Below are 13181 nucleotides of genomic sequence, written 5' to 3'. Positions count from 1 at the left end.
TGATCACCATCACCCCTCCCAGTAGGACGGAGAGAAGTGAAAAAAAAAAAAAAGGTAAAACCTTGCATTGAAATAAGAACACTTTAATAAATAAAACTATGATAGAATAGTAATATTAACTGTGGTGAATGGCAGATAATAACCAAAAAAAAGGATGGAAAAAAGAGACGACTAAAACCCAAGAGAAACCAGTGCCACAGTGCAGTTGCTCACCACCCACTGACCAATGCCCACCCAGTCCCTGAGCATCAATCTCTGTCTCCCAGCCAGCTCCCCCTGTTTGTACTCTGGGCATGAGGTTCTGTGCTGTGGAATATCCCTTTGCCCAGTTCCCCCAGCTCCTTGTGCACCTGCTCACTGTCAGAGCACAGGAAACTCAAAAGTCCTTGATTTAGAGTAAGCACTGCTTGGCACCAACTAAACCATTGGTGTGCCATCAACATTACTCTCGTACTAAATCCAAAACAGCACTGCACCAACTACTAAAATTAACTGAATTCCACCAAAAGCCAAGACCAAGAACTTTAGATTTCACATCTTAAGCTGTGTTATTTGGCAAAAATAACCTTTTAAAAAATTCCCATTATAACTGATTGTTCATGGAACATGGATTGTTCATTTTTGTTTTATAACAATTATATTTCAAAAATCCCTCCCTCCCCTGGCACACCCATTTTGGCAATAGCATATTTCTGGTTAGCCTTAAAGAAAACAGTAGAGTTGGCAAAAATCAGTTAAAAAAAAGAGAAAAAATTCCTTCAAGTTTATCCCAGCTCATTCCATCAGCAGAACAGACCATCTTGAGTGTGATCACACGGCACGTATCCTCTCAAAGATAACACACATTTTACCTTTCACAGAATTTTTTTTCTGAAGTTTTATCACAACAAAATTTTGCTATTTCAGCTGAAGCTGTGAATTCTGCCACTTAAACCAGTGTAACTGTTGCTTCTGCACCAACATAAATACAAATCCATCACATCACAGGCAGAAAATATGCCCTGGTAAAGCAGCACAAGGGGCAGCAAAAATCTGCACCCATTTATCCAAGCAGGTACAAAATTACATTAACAGTGAAAAGTCTATACATTTAGGTAAGCATTAATCGTAAAGTTACTTAATAGTTACAGAAATAAACTGGAATACCTGCGAACATAAATTATTCCAAGATTATTACTACCAAAAATCACCACAGAAAGTAATTCCAGACAAATGAGAACCTCAAAACCAGACTTGATCCTGCAACATTCAGCCTCACATATGTGAACAAGATGCTCATTCTGCTACAGCATCACAACCTAAAATACTTGGCAAGATTGACTAAACTCCAAAAGAGAGAATTTCTACTTCTGTTTCTCACATCTATGAAACTCTAGTTACTCTGGATACATCCATTAACAAGTGGATTCTGGTCTTTAGTTTAGTTTCCACGTTAGATTATTTTCCAGTAATAGATTCTGAAACTAAAAATATCATCAGGAAAACCTTTTGTTTTCCTTCGAGTTAAACTTGGCTAGACAGGCTTTGAAAAGGAAAAAATATTTAAAAAATAAACCCAAACAAAATACAAACCACAACTCCATCTGTAGCTGTAGAAAAGTTCAGTGTCCCAGTCCAACAACTAAAATTAGATCCATCAGCTTGGTTCCGCCCACTCACTCCCTTCTTTACACCTGTCCTGGTCTGAGGAGCAAAAAGAATTTGAATTATAGAAGAATTCCATTCTTCAAAGACTCAGATCCTTCTATCATCAGTTTGGGAGGAAGAGAACAAAGGGAAGCAAAGGGAAGGAACAGGACAAAAAGGTTTATCAAATATGCACTTAGAAAAGAATCTCCCTGTGTGATTCTGTAGAAAAACAAAAACAAACCTAGAACTCGGAGTACGTGAGTCACCAATCCATCAAAAAGGCTCTCTCCCTCAGAGACAGTGCCAAGGAAAGGAAAAGACTGCCTCGCTCCCGTACAATTTAAACTGGCTAACAAGACAGCAATCAAAGATTTCTGCTGAGAAGGGCAGATCCAGCGAGATACCAGAGCAGGAACAAAGCCCCAGAACACTGCAGACGTGCACAGCAACACCGGCACTGGCACCCAGTCACTGCTGCCAGTAATGCTCACTCCTAGATCACTGGAGTAGTTCAGGAATTTCAAATAATAACCAGAGAGTATTTAGCCTTCCATTTAAAGGTTTAGAGAGTCAGTCAGCAAACACACAGCTTGAACTTGCTGTGTAAGCAGTTGACAAGAACAAACAACTTTTTTTTCCCCTTTTTTCCCCTATCTGGTCTAACGATATGGATCTCTCTATAGCTGCTGCAGTGGTGTGCCTGAAGAACTGGTATTTCTGCCTAGAAAACACAGTAATTCCTACATTCCTACTCATCCAAGACTCATTCACTTGTGAACTGTGGCACAGCTAAGGTTAACCATTCCAAACAAATACAGCACGTGTTTTGCAAAAGCAAATGTTACTGCAAAATAAATTAGGTCAAACTCTTCTCTGTTCACAGGGACTTCAGTGAACATGAATTCACATTAAAGGCATATTAAAAATGGACAAAAGCAACCACAGAAGGTTAATTGCAAAGAATAAAAAAATCTACATTTCCAACTTTCATTATTTCCAGCAAATGTTATATGAAGGGAAAGAAAACCAACCCAGGAAATGAAGATACGTATCACAGAGCTGTGAAGATAAAGTTTTCCTTAAAGATTTATTTCTCAAGTACATTTATACACTATTAACAGTTTCAGCCCACTCTCAATTATATAGCAAGTGCATTATATTATTTATGGGTAGCCTGTAAAACATCCTCCTATGGCTTTTATTTTTCATAATGAACAGGTAAGACAAAGGAACTGAACTCGGGGAATAACACATGTTAACAAATCCACCAGGTATGCAGCAAAATCCTTTCTTCTGTGGATTCCTATGGGATCTACACTCTGCCTGCACACGATCAGTTCAAACCCAGTCACACTAAGAGGGGCTGCTTGGTTTTGAGATCACAGCTTAGCTGGGCATCTGAAAGACAGCAAGCTAATTCATTAAAATTAAAATATAATTAATAATATCTTTAATTAAAATCTTCAGAAGAAAATCTAGGTTGACTCAACAAACCAAACTGCTCCAAGGTCTGTTCTGGCTCCCCAGTTTCTCACCAGTTCAAGGTTTGGTTTATTAACCAGTTATTCAGCACTTTTTTTTGCCATCACAGCCCGTGTTTGCAAGCCCACACCTACAAGCCTGCCTAACCACATTTGTATCAGCACATTCTGAGAAAATCTGGGCAGCAATCCCAAAGCGCCTCTGCAGAGGAGAGAATACCCAGAGGAGCTGCACACTGAGCATTAATGAGAGCCCAAGATGATGCAGTGACATCCCATCCCAGACCCCAGACACACAGGCAAAGCTCACAAAAAACCCTGCAACCCAAATGTCTTACCAAGATGAAGCCACGCGACAGGATGAAATATATTTCATCCTCCACAGTTGCTCAGACAGTTTTTAGCCATTTCAGACACAGCCTATGTTTAGAACCTGCAACAACAATAACTAGCTACCAAACTGGTAAGAATTTAACATAGAAAATAAGACTTTTAAGATTTCTTTAGGTCAGCACTGATAGTTTCCATCACTGCTGCTGCCTTATCTGTTTTTGGAATCATGTAAATAAAGCTTCGAGGCCTGTGAAATAGGCAGCTCAGCTTCCTGCAGCACCAGACTCGCCTGTCAGAAATATCAACTGCACAGTGGAAATAGCCAGAAAAGTTCCCTTTAAAACATGCTCAAACTCAATATACGCAACCGAAGAATTCTTCCAGAAAAGCTCCTCAAGATGAAGTACCCACTTCTGAGTGTTCCTCCCAAGTATGCTACTAATTACAGAGCAGCAGGGCCTCTCTGAAATGAGAGATGCTGGAAAGGCAGGGAAACAGGTACAGATGCCTGAATCACAATGAGGCACTGGACTTGAATATACACTTAAAAAGCATAACGATGGTGAACTGTCCACTCTAACCACATCAAACACTGCCAGGTGTATTTGGAGCTAAAAATGGATTCGGAAGAGTAAATCACCACATGGGTTCCAGAGGAGGGGAAGAGGAGCCATCTGCACTGTTTGAAGAGGAGGAAACCGACCCAAGTTTAGCAAACAGCTCGGAGAAGGTTTGTGTGAGCCAACACCAAGCAGGCTTACAGTTTTTCAGGACACACCCATGGTTCAGCGCTCAGGGACATGATGTGCCCTTCTGCCTCTGCACCAAGGGCTCCAACCTCTGCCCATCCTCTCCTAGAAGAAGGAATTCCCCAGTATTTCTTCCAACGAACTTGCTCAGTTCATGTCTCTGGCAGAACCAAGTGGCTCTAACAGCTCCTCAAGGCTGATGTAAACAAAACGAATCCTTGGTTTGGATGAGCAGCTGTTTTATATTGCTCTGTAAGGTTTCTGATGAACCTTCTATGTCACGGTGGCCACAAAGACAACCATTTCCTAATGCTAATCAGTTCAGGAATTAATTAAACACTTTAGTGATATTATGACTCAAAAACAAGAGTTGATTACCAGTTATTAAAGGGTACTAGAAACAAAAAAGATACAGTTTCTTATGCACACACCCCCTGCTATCTAAGATAACCAGCAAAAAAAAGCCAAGGTTACAGATAAAGCGAAGTCACAGGGTGCAATAGCTTAGAGCACCCGCCTAACCAAAGTATTTTTTTCCATATTTAAATCTATCTTCATTAATCCTACAAGAATGATCAAAAAGTAATTAAGAATTATTTCCTTCTTCTCCTCCCAAGTTTTACCTCTACAGACACATTACAAACACAGACAAACCCTAACTAAAATATATGTGAAAGTATCCAAGTCTGAAACACAAGTTAACAGAAACTCCTCTACTAAAAACTGCGTAAGAAATAAATACCGCAACACCTACAGATTTCAAAAGAATCTGAATGAGATCACAAATGGCTAATATTTATGAGTCAAACATATTACACAAATCTCACTTTTCTTTGGTATATTTTGCCCATAGCTTCTAACATTCTCCTTCATTTGCTGATACTTGCGGCATTACACACACACACACACAAAAAAAAAAAAAAATCACAATTTTTTCATTTTATTTCCCCAATCACATTATTTATGCACCGGGTCCCCCACACACACCCCCAAAAAGACAGCACAACCAGAAGGTAAGAATCCCTCTAAGAGCTCCATCTGTCACAAGTATACTTGGTACACAGAACTACTGCCGAGCACAGAAGAAAAATGAAAATTCTCATCACAAACCTTATTTTATAAGGCTACAGAAGGTCTCCTAAAACCGACTGACATGACATAAGTAGGGAAGATGGAAAGAGCCTTGTTCTCCACGCCACGGGCAGGCTGCTCCTTACATAAGCATGACCATATGCTCCAGGGCCCGTCTCCAGGAGAGGTGCCCGGCTCCGCGGCACCGGGCCGGGGGATGCTCAGCCGGCTGCGGGCACCGGAGGGCAGAGGGCAGAGCCAGGCAGGGCTACCCAGGCAGGGCGGGCAGCACCGCAGCTCTCCGGCCAAGCTGTGCCAGGGCTGCAGAAGCCCGGAGCTTATCCCCACGGGCAGGCGCCGGCCGTGCGAGCCGAGACCCCGCTACCCCACTGCCCTACGGGACTCGCATTCCCCGCCCGGCGCAGCTCCCGGCTCACCGCCGGCGCCGCGGGCAGCCCCGCGCATCCTGCCCGGCCCCGCTGAACTCCAGTAACCCCGGCGGCTCCCGGCGCCGGCGGAGGAGGGGAGCGGGGAGGGGAAGGGGGGCGGAGGGCGGGGAGGAGCGGGAGGGGGCTGCGCGCGGGGAAGGCCGGGGAGCCCCGGTACCGGCGCGGGCACGCGCGGGAACGGCGGGGGCGCGGAGGGCGCCGCGGGGGCGCGCGCGCCTGAGGCGGCGCGTGTGCGGGAATCACCTGAACCCGCGGGGTCGCCGCCGCCTCCTCCTCCTCCTCCTCTTCTTCCTCCTCCTCCTCTCGCTCCCGCTCCCCGGTGGCGCGGCGGTGGCTCCGCGCTTCTCACACCGGCGGCGGCGGTTCGGTGCCCGGCGGCAGAGCGGCTCCTCGAGGCACCATGGCCGCGCCGCGCCGCCTCAGGGCGCCGCCGACTCCCCGCGGCCCCGCGGACGGGCGGCCATGGCCCCGCTGCCTGCGCGCGCGCGCCGCCCCTCTCCGCGCATGCGCGCGCCCCGCCCGCGGAGCGGCTCCTCCGCCCCCGCCCCGACCCTGCCCGGGGGGCGCGGAGGGAGCGGAGCGGCGTTTTGGGGCAAAAGAGGCAGGATTTGGGCTGGCGAGGGCTCCACGGCTGGAACGGGTTCTGCCCATAACCCGGGGACCCTTTCGCCCGCCCACACCCCTGAAAGGCAGGGGTTGGGGTTGGGGTCCTCTCGGGACGTGCGGACTCGCCAGGGCAGCTGCGAGATGACTCAGAAGAGTCGGTCAGCAGAATTTTAGATAGTGTCTGAGCAGATGTTTAAAAGGCAGCCCTGCAATTTTAATAATACTCCTTACTGGCCTTGTGGAACTCGAAGTGCTGTATTACTTTCAAATACTGACTCTGTTTTTTCCAGTGGTGTACTGCAGAGCCTCCAAGTCACCTTCGTGGTGAGTTCAACCAGAAAAGCACGAGATTTGCTATATTATTGCACTGTCATTTTTCAGCTGGAGACCCGACCCAGGGGCTGCTCTCTCACAGCACAGCACAGCACTGTGTAGTTTCATACTCTGCAGCTCACAGATAGTCTCACCAATATTTACTCATCCTGTCTGGGTTGCATGAAAAAGCCCTAGAACACATTCTTAAATGTTATGGAAAATATTATGACACAAAAGGAATAATACTTTTTACCTCAGTGTTAAAAAAAAAATACAAAGCCACATTGTCTGGAACATGGAAAAAAAAAAAAACCAAAACTTTGCTGTGGTGAGGAATGAGGGAATACACTGAACTGGAAAATCCTGTAGTTCACTAGGGTTGGGCTGGCCAACTTAATGATTGCGTTTTTCCTTCCATCTTTAATGAACTGGAGCATTCACAGACATAGGTATTAACAATACCTCAACACAGCGTCTGTAACTCTGTGAAGCAGAGATATTAAAATAAGGGGTTTGGGTGTCTGTCCACATTGTGCCTTGCAAAATTACTCTGTCTGAATACCTGAAGGTTTTCAAAACAGCAGGAAACAAGCAGTTTGAACGTATCCATCCTCATATGGTGCATTTGGTATTCACCCTGGGCCAGTCTTCTCCTCAACTCCAGTCACTCCGGAATGCAGCAGGCAGGGGATCAAATGGCACAACTGACAGGAGTCTCCCAAACCTCTGCAGGTACCATGGAACAGCTCAGCACCATTTTTCACAAGCTTCAGATTTTAATACAATTTAAATAAAAATAGCAGGCTTTGTACTGCAATATGTTTACTTCAAATCTCTCAGTTGAGGCAAGTGTTCGTAAATTAAATTTAGAAAGAGCAAACCTGCAGACCAAGCCAAACAAAGGACACCCACATGTGATTATTACTCATAAGCACTCTGTGCTCTGGTCAGGCTTAGGAGGTTGACTGAGCCCTTTCTGCACAGGGCTTTTCTGACCTGCTCGGTGTCTCCAGTGATTGCAGTTCTTGTTTTACATATGTTTATTAATCATGCCACTGTCACCTAATCCTTTTCTTGTACCTGGGGTAAACACTGCTCCAAACCCTGGATTTCTGGATTTCTGCAGAGAACACGGGAAAAACGTCACCAGTCTCCAGCCACCCCATTCTTCTGGCTCAGCCCACTCACAACTGCATCCTGTTCCACACTTGCCAGTACCCCACTTCTTATCACAGGGAATATAAACCAGCTGTCATATAAGGCATAAGAATTTCAGCTCCATTTCTAGGGGCTGCTTGTCTATTCATGCCATACATGGAAAAAACCCCATGAGTCACTTCTTGTCTATTCTTTGTGGGCTTGGTTCAGTGCTGACTGAGGTTGGGGTGATCTCTCAGTCCTACCTCTCTGCAGTGCTTGGGAGAGAAAACAGCAAGCAGCAGAGAGAGACAAATACATATGCACATCTGTAGAAAACAACAGGTATTTATAGGGCTTGGAGTGGAAATATCTATTATTATTTTAGAAGTAATCATATAATGAAAGTATTGTAGAGTTCCCACTTCAGCTTGCAGGCAAACAATAGAAAATTAACCCCACATTTCATTCTATCCTCTCCCAGCATTTAATTCTGGAAATGTGTTACTTCACAAAAGCAAAGGTTTTCTAATGAGCAGATCAGGTATGTGGCATTACTACTGTTTTGTCAGGCTTGGTTTTTTAAAAGCACCTCAACTTTCTGCTTCATTTCTCCAGAATTTTGAAAGCCTCTCCTGCATCTGACATTGGGTTGCTGAGAATTCTGAACTCAATGATTATTCATCTCTCATTATCAACAAAGGCCTTTGGATTCCAGAATTTCAGTGATCAGCAACTGAGGACTGAAGGGCACCACTGTGGTGACATCTCATTAAAACTTTGAAAAGACTTTCTCAGAGTTCAGATAATGTGGAAGCTTGATTTGTCCATGCAGATGGACACATGCCAGCAGCCCAAACTGCTTACAAAGAAAATCCCTCATAAGAATTCTCAAAGAGCAGCAAAATATGCTGACATGGAAGGACACTGCATGCATAAGGTGGACAATAACATAGGCAGTTTTATTTGAAGCTTTTTATAAACCATTGTTTCAAAAAATATTCATACATACATATGCATAAGCAAAGAAATGTCTTAATGAGTAGGTTATTGGACAGAAAGTTAACCAATGCAAAAATTAAGATTGCCTGTGAAACCTAATTTGCTACCTTGTGTATAATACTCGTGGCAGCCAGTCCCCAAAGCCTTTGTGTTCCCTTCTTGCAATTTCATCCCATTCACTAAACAAAGGAACAAATATACTTTAATTAAAGTTTAATTCCTGCAGAAACCCATAGCCAGAAAGAGAACTTGGTAGAATTACTGGGCAACAGCAACAGAGTCAGTGCATCTATCTCTGATTTAACTACTCTCACTCTAGAATCCCTTCTCAAAAATTCCTGGTTTTCACTATCTGTGACCCTATTTCCTAAATTTCTTGCCATCACTTAGCTTCTCATTATCTCCTAATTTTTCCTCTCATTCTTGCTGCTTTTAAAAGCAGAATTCAGATGGTTTATCAATTCCCTATTTGTTTTCACTCTTCTCAGGAAACCACTCCTTCTGTATCACCGATAATTAAATCTCTCCTTTGATTACATATATCTTTACCTCTCTCATAACACTGGACAGTGCTGACTCCAAACACACCAACAGCTGCTGTGATTTTCAACATACCTAAAGGAAAGCCAGAGCAATCTCTGTGTTGGGAAGCTGAAGAGCTGTGTGGTGATGTAAGGAAAGGGATGAATCAGGTTTTGTTCCATGAACAAGAGCATCACAGTTCTTTCCCAAGATCCCTTGCCAGTGGGGCATAATCTAGAATACAAGGAATCTAAGTAAATAAAATAAAAATCATTGGTCTGAATAGTGGCAGAAGAATTAACAGTTGCATTCAGGAGGTGGAAAATCATATGGTACAAGGGAACCAGCCTCTGGTATTTATATCATCTCGCAGTGCCAGCATTCACTAAATCATCCTGAAAAAGCTCCTGTAAGGAAACTACATTAATAATATTCTAACTTCCCCTTTCTGATAAAGCAGCTGAGACAGAGACTGCACTAGTAATAAGCTGAAAATGTGCTTCACTTCAAACTGGAGACATTTCCGAGTCCCTAACCCAGCTGGCAGCTCCTGGAGCATCACTGAACTCTGGGAATGCGGCGCTCGGAGCTGTGCCCAAGTGACAGTGACTCAGAATCACAGGGAGCACTCCAGTGCTGCATTTCTGGGACACAGGGATGGCAGTGGCCAGCACACCCTGCTGCCTGCTCTGCTGCACTCACTGCAGGCCAGGAGGCTGCAAACGCTTGGATGGTCTCGGACTTGCAGAGTTTGACATTCTCAGACATCACTGCCTCATCCACCTGCTTAGAACAAATTACAAACCAGAGAAAGGGGACTGGGAAAAAGCAATAAAGTATCATAGGATATCATAAAAGGAGGCATTAGGGGGAAAGCAAAAAGCATAAAACAGACTAAGAACAAAATACACTGGTACCAAAATGTATTTTAAAGATTATTCTATTCTTAGTGGAGAGTATGGGCTCTGTTCTAGATTTTTTCCAAACATGTTCAGTTTAGAAGTGGAGTAGAAGGGCTGGTGCATATTCAAGTGAGTTTTCTGGACCAAAAAGAAATTTGGAAGACAAAATAAAACTTTTAAGATCTTGAAATCTGTGCTTTTAGCCCCTTCAGTCTGCAGCACATTAACATCTGCACTGACTCTCCATTAAAGTCACTGAATAAACAAATATTTAGCACTTCTCAGCCCTGCAATGCCATCACCTTTTGCTTTCCAATACCTTCTTATCACAGAGATGTGATCTAATCTCTTAATTCTCAAAGCAACCTTTTGAGGTTTCTACAGTTTTCAGCTTTAAATGATGATTTCAGAGGACTCTTACCCTTTTTTTTTTTTAAAGAGAGAATTTTGCTCTCTTACATGCAGCATGAACAGCAATTTAGGAGATGAGCTCCTGGGCTTCAGTACTTATGCACAGGAGCATATTGCACAAAAGGATCAGAAATGCATGATGTGAACATGAGGCATGGGAAGGCAGCCAGCAGGCATCAATCTGACATGCAGCCACTTCTTTTAATTCACCCTGGAGCACCCCAGGATGTAGCAGTGCACATCAAGGTGAAAGGGAATGTGCATTTGCTTTCAAATTTTCCCACTGCTCTTCTTTCTTCCTTGCCCTGCTAATTTACCACAGTGCAAACCCAGAGAGCCCCACCATGAAACACTTTCCTCAGTATAAAGATTGTGCTGTTTGGACTTTGAATTGTAATTATATGGTTTTAGTCAAATTACTTTACCACTTTGCATTTAGTAACATTAGGATTGAGCACCACCATGTGTTTCACAGCTAAATAAAATGATTTATTTATCTGCACCATGTGAATCTTGTCAGGATCAGAGCATCTTCTGAGGATACAAAAACACCAGCATCAGACCAGAAATTAAACACGCATTCTTATACTTTTTCTTATCACTCCTCAAACAAAAAACAAAACCACACCCAAAACCCTACTGCCTCATTTTCAGGAGAGCTTCCCAAAGGCCAACCAGAGAAGAACAAAAACTATTTTTAACAAAATTGCAAATACAGAGATGATCACGCTGGATGTCGTCTTTGTAGCCTGAATTTTAAGCAGGCCTGGAGGGTGCATATTTTCATGACAGGGTGTGACTTTAATTACCAGTTGCAGCTTTGGAAGCTCTCCAGCACCATTGTAACATGCTGCCTCTGTGTGGAGAACAACTGTGTGTCATTCAAGCAAAAAGCAAACCCTTGGTGACGGGGATACAAGCAGAGTGACTGGTTTTATGTGGATTTAGGTGCTGTCAGAAACTAAACTTGACAAGAACAGTTGTTACAATGGCTTCCCATTTGTACCACTCCTCTAGAAACCAAAGTGGTGTTTCTACACTAAAACTTGAATACAGAACAAATGAAAGTACATATCCAGGTAGGAAATACATTAAATTAATATCCTCTCAGGAAAGAGATCGGGCTTCTACAGTTTTTGCTTATACTGCCCTTCTCCACTGAGATTCCCTAACAGCAGGAATGGCTCTTGCAAGTTCCTGGAGCCACTCTGAAGAAACTTCTACTCACTGTATAGTTGTTTACCTCTGCTCTTTTGTTCCCTTCCCTACTTATTACTAAGTTAAACAGGGAAAAATTATCTAACCTCTCAATACTGCAAGACATAAGGTAATGGAGGACTGAAACCTTCACTTCCTTCCTCACATTTAACACCACTTCTACTGACACCAAGCAAAACCAGTCTCTGTCACCTCCATGTGATTTCACATAAGAAACCACAGAATAATGTTCTTCCCTTTAAACTATTTCTGCAAAGCAGAACCACTGAGTGAAAAAGGCCAAATTCTATTTTTATGGCAAAATCTATTTTTTCCTTCTACATCTGTTGCCTAAGCACAGAACTACTGCAGCTGGAGGCAGTTCCCATGAACCCCAACAGGAGTCAAGAAGTGTCAACAGATACCACAATATGCCTGTAGTCAGCTTTAGGAGCAGAGAGAGTTTTGAGTCATAGAATGACAGAATGGTTTGGGCTAGAAAGGACCTTAAGAGCCATTTCCTTCCAAACCCCCAGATGTGGGAAGACCCCTTCCCCTGGACCAGGCTGTTCAGAGTTCCATCCAGCCTGGCCCTGGACACTTCCAGGGATGGGAGAGACACAGCTTCTCTGCAAAACCTGTTCTAGGGCCTCATCACCCTCACAAAAAATAACTTCTTGCTAATATCCAATCTAAACTCACTCTCAGTTTGAAACCAATCCCCCTTGTCCTGTCACTCCAGGCCACCGCCAAGAGCCTCTCTCCAGCTTTCCTGTCATCTCCCTTCAGGTGATGGAAGGCTGCAATTAGGTGGCCCTGAAACCTTCCCTCCTCCAGGCTGAACAATCCCAACTCTCCCAGCCTTTCCTCCCAGCAGAGCTGCTCCATCGCTCTCATCATCCTGGTGCTTCCACCGCATCCTTTCTGTGCTGGGACCGCCGAACTGGAGGCAGCTCTGCGGGGTCTCAGCGTGATCCCTGGGCAGGGAACAACCTCCTTTCACAGCCGGCACTGTGAGCCACACTCATGCCAGCAGCTGCCCGTGCAAGCCGCCTCTCCGGGCTCCCCGGGGCTGCGGCGAGGCCGGCGCTGAGGGGCGAGGGCTCCGCGGTGCCGCAGCGTTCCCTCCGTTCTGACCCCGCCGGGAGCAGCCCCGCGGAGCTGCCGCTCCCCCGCCCTGGGCCCGACCCGCGGCATCCTCCGGTCCCGCCCGGGGCCCGACCCGCGGCATCCTCCGGTCCCGAGCGGGGCCCGACGCGAGGCATTGCCCGGTCCCGAGCGGGGCCCGACCCGCGGCATCCTCCGGTCCCGAGCGGGGCCCGACGCGAGGCATTGCCCAGTCCCGAGCGGGGCCCGACGCGAGGCATTCCCCGCCCG

At 45.0% G+C, this 13181-nt stretch overlaps 1 protein-coding gene across 2 annotated transcripts in view; it reads right to left on the bottom strand.

The window, feature by feature from the left end:
• Nucleotides 1-6168, bottom strand: part of RNF145 (ring finger protein 145) — a 47382-nt gene extending 41214 nt beyond the window's left edge. The window contains exon 1 of one of the 2 annotated variants that reach the window (XM_021530719.3): nt 5956-6168. The gene's annotated coding sequence lies outside the window, so the exon portion shown is untranslated. Of the gene's footprint in view, nt 1-5302; nt 5700-5955 lie in introns of those variants that run through there. The other variant, XM_021530720.3, reaches the window with a different exon arrangement.
• Between the last annotated feature and the right edge of the window lie 7013 nt (nt 6169-13181).

Source organism: Lonchura striata, chromosome 15, assembly GCF_046129695.1.
Source record: "Lonchura striata isolate bLonStr1 chromosome 15, bLonStr1.mat, whole genome shotgun sequence".
In the NCBI taxonomy this organism is placed as follows: Eukaryota; Metazoa; Chordata; class Aves; order Passeriformes; family Estrildidae; genus Lonchura; species Lonchura striata.
Note: the sequence above shows the minus strand (reverse complement) of the source record. Positions and strands in the feature narration are given on the sequence as shown.